The sequence below is a fragment of the Camelus bactrianus genome, chromosome 9 (genome assembly GCF_048773025.1).
Source record: "Camelus bactrianus isolate YW-2024 breed Bactrian camel chromosome 9, ASM4877302v1, whole genome shotgun sequence".
NCBI lineage: Eukaryota > Metazoa > Chordata > Mammalia > Artiodactyla > Camelidae > Camelus > Camelus bactrianus.
This window is the reverse complement of record NC_133547.1, coordinates 28,620,249-28,626,248: the sequence shown is the minus strand read 5'-3', so window position 1 is coordinate 28,626,248 and position 6,000 is coordinate 28,620,249. Positions and strand designations below refer to the sequence as shown.

At 51.8% G+C, this 6,000-nt stretch overlaps 1 protein-coding gene and 1 non-coding gene across 3 annotated transcripts in view; one reads left to right on the top strand and one right to left on the bottom strand.

Moving 5' to 3' along the window:
• On the bottom strand, positions 1-85 carry TRNAR-UCU (transfer RNA arginine (anticodon UCU)). Its single transcript is given in 2 exon segments — positions 1-36; positions 49-85. It is a non-coding gene; the product is annotated as a tRNA-Arg (tRNA).
• A 355-nt stretch (positions 86-440) lies between these two features.
• BCAR3 (BCAR3 adaptor protein, NSP family member) overlaps positions 441-6,000 on the top strand; it is a 221,031-nt gene continuing 215,471 nt past the window's right edge. Inside the window, exon 1 of one of the 2 annotated variants that reach the window (XM_074369969.1) lies at positions 441-577. The gene's annotated coding sequence lies outside the window, so the exon portion shown is untranslated. The remainder of the gene's footprint in view (positions 578-6,000) is intronic. The other variant, XM_074369971.1, reaches the window with a different exon arrangement.

Genomic DNA, 6,000 nt, shown 5'->3' with positions numbered 1-6,000 from the left:
CGACTCCGCCGGGACTCGAACCCGGAACCTTTGAATGCCTTCAGCCTCTAGAAGTCCAATGCGCTATCCATTGCGCCACGGAGCCACCTGTTGGAGTCTTTGCGCATCTGCCATGTTAAGCCAGAGGCGACGGCCCCGCGCCTTTTCCATCACCCCTCGGTCTATGTCGCCGAGGCAGGGCACTGCCATACACGAGCTGCGGGCGCCCGTCCTCACCCAGAGACCGCCTCTCAACGAGGCCCGGGAGCCCTGCAAGAGCTCCGGCCGGGTCTCCGGCCCACCCGGGGCGCCGCCGTACCTGCCCCGCGCAGGACAAAGCACGCCGGCGCTCTTCCTCCCGGCTCCCTTCCTGCCCACTCGCCCCCGCCTACCCGCTCTCTCCGCCAGCCGATTCCGCCGGCCCGGCCCCGCCCCGGTGATGCAGGCCCCAGGCCGGCCGTTGCGCGGTTAAACCGGGCCGATGACGCGGGGCACTTACGTCGCACCTTTTAGCGGCCGATCCCGAGCAGCGGCCCCTCCCGGGCCCCGGGCTCTTCCCTGGCCGCCCGCGGCGAGCGCGGGCCGCGGCGACGTCTGTGTGAGTGCTTGTGCGTGTTTATTTGCGCGGGGTTCGCCAAAACGGGGTTTGGGTTGCATTTCGCTCCCCACAGCCCCAGAGCCGAATTTCTGAGGTACCCGGGCTCTGGTGGACTGAGGAGGGCGACACGCCCCGCGCCGCAGCGTCCTCCGAAAGCTCGTCCCAGCGCCGGCGGCCGCCGAGCCCGCGCGCCGGGAGCACGTGTCTGCGGGGGCGGCCGCGGCGCGGGGCCTGCGCGAGTGGGAGCGCCGGGCGCGTGCGCGTGCGGCCGCCGGGGTGCGCGCCCGAGCGGGGCCGCGGGGCTTCCCGGGGGCGGCGCGCGGCGGGAGGAGGAGGCGGAGCCCGAGTCCGGCCGAGCGCGCGGCCGCTCGAAGGGTGGCGGTCGCTACGAACCAGTTTGGTCTGAGGGGGGTTCTTCAGTGACCCTGCAAGTCCCAGCTGCACGACTCCGGAGCCGCTTGAAACAGACAGTCTAAGTAAAAACCGCGTGGTTGCCACGCAACCGCGGCTGCCAGACAAAACCCTCGGTGCCGGCTGCAGTCGGCTGGCGGTTTCAGAGCCCCGCCTGCGTAGAAATTGCGGGGCCGCGGCTGTGCGCGCTCCTAGGGCGGGTCCGCAGCCCCCTTGTGCGCCGACCAGGCGCAGGTGTAGCCCACCTGTGGTCACCTTGCATCAGGCGTCAAAGCCGAGTGGACTCTGTCCGTGCTCTGCAGATGGAAGGGGGCTCCCAGGAAGAGCGTGGTGCGGTAGGGGTCTGTGCATTCTTAGGTAACTGTGCCCCACAGCTGTGCTGCGGGCCAGGTGCTTCCGTCCCCTTTACGACTTGGGTAGGGGTACCAGCTGGTAGTGTCAAGAGCTGTGAAGAATCTGAGATTTCACCCTGCTTCCAGCCGAACATGTCAGTCTGCCTCACTTCCGTGGGTGTTGACAGAACACACAGCACTCCTGGGTCACGGGGAAAAGACTACCGCAGCGAAAGCGGCAGCCGGAGTATTAACATGACTGGTTCCGCCCCCCGAACCCCAGTGCTCACGGGGCCGAAGCAAGCGGGCCCAGCCGGAAGCTTGCACGCAAAATGGGCTGCACTACTGGAGAGGAACGCTGAGCTTGGGGAACCCACCATTTTGTGGCAAGCAGCAAGCAAGCCTGCCCTCTGTCCCACAGGGAAACAGTCCCTCAACCCTCAAGGCTGCTGACTGCAAGCACAACCCTGAGAAATGGCCCAAGTGAGCAGGGTCTTGCCTTCTTAGCCCACCCAGCAAGGATGTGCAAGGATGCTAAGAGCCCGTGATCATTGCCTGTCCAAAGAAGTGACAGAGCCCTGAGTGACGCCAGGCCTGCCATTCCACCATAATAGATCCAGTTCCTTGACAACAAGTTATGGATAACATTGTTATGCACCCATTAAGATTAATGAAGTAAAACAAACATCCTCACATGCACGAGGTAGGGACTTTTACATGTGCAAAATTAACCCTTGAAGTAGAATATGACTTCAAATTGTATTTATTTAAACGAATCTTTATTGAGCTCTGAAATGTGCCAGGCACTGGTGGCACCTCAAGAGTCTCCACTGGTCGTTGGAGTTGCACATGGCTGAACAGGAGAAGAGAGATGCTCAGTGCCTCCTTGAGTACCACACAGAGGAGTCCTCCTGGGGGACACTGAAGCCAAATCTCAAATGGTGAGTCACTGACATGATTTAGTAACAATTCAGATTCATATATGTAAGTCCTGGGAAGGGAGAATTGAGGAAGAAACCAAGTGTTAAGGAAAGATGTGTGTCCATAATTCCATTTAATGAAGCAAAAAAAGAATTTTAAGGTACTTGATTCCTTTCACTAATTGAGCTATCCCATCCAGAAAGAATCCAGAGTAATGTACTAAATCAAGTTTATGCTCCCCCCCAAAAAAACTTCTGGGAGATTGGACAAGTTGGGGGAGTAGAAAGACCTTTCACTAGTTGAAACCCAAACCCCTTGTCTCTGTCATGGAAAATATTACCAAGATACGGTATTAGCAGACAGTGTGGGAAAACCAGGCTTGTGTGACCAACTCTGTGAGCAATCGAGGTATATTTTTTATGCCCTACAATTAGAAGCTTGGGAAAGCCATGGCTGAACAATTGCTGTGAGTGTCCTGTGACAACTAATAAGCATTTTATAATGAATCTGGCTTTAGAGGCAGCAATGTTAGCATGTAAAAGGAATGAAAGTGTGTATTTAGTTGCCATATAAGGAGAAAGATCTGGTAGGTTCTTTCTTCCCCTCTCCTAAGTCTGAGCTGAATTTTCTCAGGCAGTAAGTACATGCAGTGAACAGCAGCCGCCTACAACCTGAAGGAAGAATTCCTGCAAGTCAAAAAAACAAAACAAAACAAAACAAAAAAAACTCTTCCTTTCTGCCGACAGAGGGAGCCAAAGCATGGACTAGAACCACCTGTGGGCCTGCTGATCTCCACCTGGCTGCAATTTAAGTTCCCTGGACAGTAAAACCCTAAATTAAACAGGGCTTCATTTGGTGTTTTAAAGTTCACATCCATTATACACCCCTGGGAGTCTGCAATAACACTTTTCATGTTCGTACAGAAGGATTACTTTCAAGTTACCATGTTGCTCTGTTTGCAGTGCTTGGAAGCAGCTTCAGCCTTCCCACGAGCTCTCGAAATGTACTGTATTTCTACATATTTTCACTAGCTTTGCTTTCTCCAGAGGGAGAAGGTCGCTGGAGGACCAGTTTAATTCAATTCAATGAGTATGTAGGGAGAATACAGTTGGGCCAACTGTGGGAGATAAAGTAGAAATTTACTACACAATCCCTACCTGCAAGGACACTTCAAATTCCTTGGGAGAAATACAATGTATGGATATGCAACGGTATGCAAAATAATGCAAGGTGGCATATGAAAAAGTGGCAAAATGTGATTGGGCATCCCTACCAGTTTTTGAGTTTGCACTCCCAAACAGTAAGCATGTACTGCTGTACTAATTATAGAAAGGAAATTTTAAAAGGATGAGATTTTTAAAAATCAGACTCTTGATAGTAGAGGTTAGCACTGTTGTGGAGTCAGATCGCCGGTGTTCATGTCTAGGTCCTGTCTCTTATTTGTAAGACATGATCTTTAACTTTTCTGAGCCATTTTGTCCTCATCTCAGTCCAGGCACATGGTAAATGTGTAGCAACTTAGCAACTGTTTGCTGCTATTGTTAGCAAGCAGCTTTCAATAAAGAAATCCCACACCCTGCAGAAACAAACCAAAGTTCAGATACAGCATCCACTAAATTTGTTACAACCTAAGGAACATTCTCTACCTCCCTACCCGACTCCTACTCAGCTGTAGACATCACATCTACGTGACGTTTCAAACACAACACTCAGCTTCTCAGGCTGCAAACATCTACCTTCAGCCTCCAGGTCTCCTTATAGTTCTCCCCCAAGAACCTTGGGTGGATTCTTATTTTCATGTGTCCAACTGCATGGTTTCCCAAAACCAGGCAAAAACAATCCATCCCGGAAGGACTTATGAAGACACTCTTGCCAGACAAAATCTCCTCGAAACACTTAAACAATGGCCTTTTTTATCCTAAAAAACCTCAGTGCTGAGTTTCAGCCAAACTACACTAGGTGGCAAGATGGGAGCAGACCAAGGAAAAGAAAAGGTGCCAGGATGAAGAAGTGTAGACATTAAGAGAGAGAGAGGTACAAATGGGTCCTTACAGAGGTACTGCCGGGGTGAAGGGGTTGAAGTGTCAGGAGATAAGGTTGGGGAAGTATGATTGAGGCCCCATGTTGCAAAGGGGCTGGAGGCAAGCTTGATTCAGGATGAGGAATGTGGATTTAATGCAACAGGCAACGGGGAGCTGCAGTTTCTTTTGGCCTGAGAAGTCTGTGCATTAGAGTGATTAATTTAGGGTGTGATACACAGGCTGAATGGAAGGGAGCCCAAGACTGTTGCATCCCATTTGATTTGTGCTTGGTGTTGTCTTACGACTGCTTCATCGCTTCATCAAGCTGCGATTGAGGGTCTAGTTGACACACGAAGAAGACAGACATGTGCCTGACTTGCTGCCTCGTGAAAAGGCTGACAGGTACACAAACAGCTGTGATGCAGGGTAAAAGGCAGGTGCAGTGGTTTGGACTTCAGGGAGAGAGACCGAGATTACATCCTGAGAGGGCGAGGCAGGGAGGAAGGCTGCGTTTGGAAAGGGTTACCTAACCTAGGGCCAACTTGCATGGAAGGAATTCTGCACAAGGATTAGCAAACAGACGGGGGGACGGAGGAAGAAGGCAGGACAAGGCTGGGGCAGTGGTCGAGGCTGAGCACTCCAGTGCATGGTGTCTGAAAGGGTCCAGCTCACTTGGCCTTGGTTGCAGCAGGTGCTGGTGGAGGTCACTGGGGTTCAGGGCACTGGTGACAAAGTCAGGCATGGATCAGTTCCATGGCTCTGTGCCATCAGCCCGTTCACAGGACAAGAGCCACAGCTGAAGGTAAGTGGAACACGACACTGCCCCCACAGGGAAGGGCTTGGGAAGAGCTGGTTGTAAGTCTCAGACTAGTAGACTGGTATTCAGAGAAGGGGTCTAGTCACAAAGGAAGATGAGAAAACAGCAACAGCTGCAAAGCATTTCATTAGGTACCTGTGAGGTTCATCTAATGAAATAGGATGACAACACAGGTAAAGCCCTGAGCACAGTGCTCAGTAAGTGGCAGCTTTCAAACGCCATGGATGAGATCCCTTAGGACCGCATGGCTTTCAGCCCCCAGGACCAGAAAGCATGGCCAGGCTATGCTGGCCACCCCTGGGGTGGCCCTTTTGGCCCTCCCTTTGTTGCCCTGACACTCATTCCCTCCCTCACACATGCAAGTGCACACTCATGTATAGGGCTGAAAAACAAGAACAAAAAAACCCCTGCAGAAGCAGGACAGGAAACAGAAAATGTAAGTCTCAGCAGGAATTCCTGTTACCAGGATAATGTTGGCTTGTTGCAGAAAAATGTGTTACAGCTCAGTTGTAACAGCAACCTGGATTAACACACCGAGAGTTGAAGAACTCAGATTTATTATGCCACCAGTCCCAGAAAAATTAACACTTCAAGCTCTGGACCCACAACTGTAGGTTTACACAGGCCTTTTATAGGCTGCCAGTTTTACACTTTGCAACATCATATGCAAATAAAGTATAACTGAAGTTGGCCAACCAGGAACAAGCTTTGTAGAAATAGCCCAATCAGGAGTGAGAGAAATAACCAATCAGGAGTGAGGGGGATGGACCAATCAGGAGTGGGAGAAATAATCAATCGGGAGTGAGCTCCATGCAAACGAAGTACTACAAATGGACCAATCAGAAGTTAGGGAAGTGGACCAATCAGAAGTGAGAGTAATACCCAATCAGGAGTGAAGGAAATAACCAATCAGAAATGAGC